Genomic DNA, 1,345 nt, shown 5'->3' on the forward strand with positions numbered 1-1,345 from the left:
GTGTATTAAAGTCATGGTGACTGACAGGACTCTAAATAGTCTCCTGACATTCAAATTAATTTCTGTTCTTTTATTTTTCCAACAGCCAAGATCAGAATTGACATTACCTCATGTGCAACACACCTTTTAAACAATTTAAGTAAGGAAAAGTTGTCCAGTTAAAGGAAAAAACTGTTCCACTTGGATCTCTAGTTAATTGGCAAACAGTGTTGGAGTCAAGGTTGGACATTCAAAAGAGACATTTAGCTAAGAAATGCTTAACAGCTCAGAGGAAAATAAAAACTTGATAATTAAAGGGTTACGATGCTGACCTCTGATTATGAAGATGAAATCGTGCTTCACTGCCAGATATTTTTCCTCTCTAAAGAAATTGCAGGAAGTTTAGCTCTTGCAGTACTAATGCTGTATTGAAGGAGTTAAGCCATGAAGGGTGGACCTTGGCACTCATTCAGTGATTAAGATGAATGGTCACAAAAAGGGATTTCTGGCTTTTTATATGAACCTTTCCTGGGCTGCAAGACCACCGTGTTTCTTTCCCACATTTAGAACAGTCTAGAGATAGACACTGCAAGTTGTGTGTGGCCTTCACACCTGGACTTCAAAGCACAAGTTCCACACATAAGACATACTTTTCCTACTTATCTTACTCAGAAAGTCACGAACATTATGTGGAAGGAACTTCAAGCCGAGGTGTACGCTGTGCTGGTTTTCACTGCAATCTTCTCTTGGTTGTTTTTGTCTGTGTGTGTAATTGTCTTTATTTGGCTGTACTGTTGTGTGTTTGTTTTTAAGTGCCAGAAAAAAATGTAGTCGAATTGTTTTACTGTTTTGTATTGAAATAAAGCTTTTAACTGATCAATAAAACGGGGCTTACGAATTCTTTTTAAGGGACTTCAAAGGAGAAGAGGCTTCAGTGAAGAACACTTTAATTTCGTTTTATTCACCATTATGGAGAAATAAATGAAAATAACCATGCTAGAGATGGAGAAAACTCAAAGGAGCAAGGACACCGAGAATAGAAGATCTTGATATCATTGTTTGTCTCGTCTGTCCATTGCGCTGGCTGTCTTGGTTAATATTTCTCTGTTACAGCGGCTAACCTTGCAGGCAATCAATTGGTTTGGACCGAGGATTCATATTTGTCATCACCCCTCCATTTAACTGGATTCACTTGAAGACAAAGACCTCCCCGACTGAATTCAAACTCCTACACTCACAGCTAAACTCAGTCACACACACACACACACACACACACACACACACACACACACACACACACACACACACACACACACACACACCTTCTAATATGTTTACCTCTCTTCACAGTTCTCACTCGCTTCTG

The sequence above is a fragment of the Mchenga conophoros genome, linkage group LG23 (assembly GCF_057382185.1).
Source record: "Mchenga conophoros isolate Kocher_MC1m ecotype Shallow Benthic linkage group LG23, M_conophoros_male_GT1.1, whole genome shotgun sequence".
NCBI lineage: Eukaryota > Metazoa > Chordata > Actinopteri > Cichliformes > Cichlidae > Mchenga > Mchenga conophoros.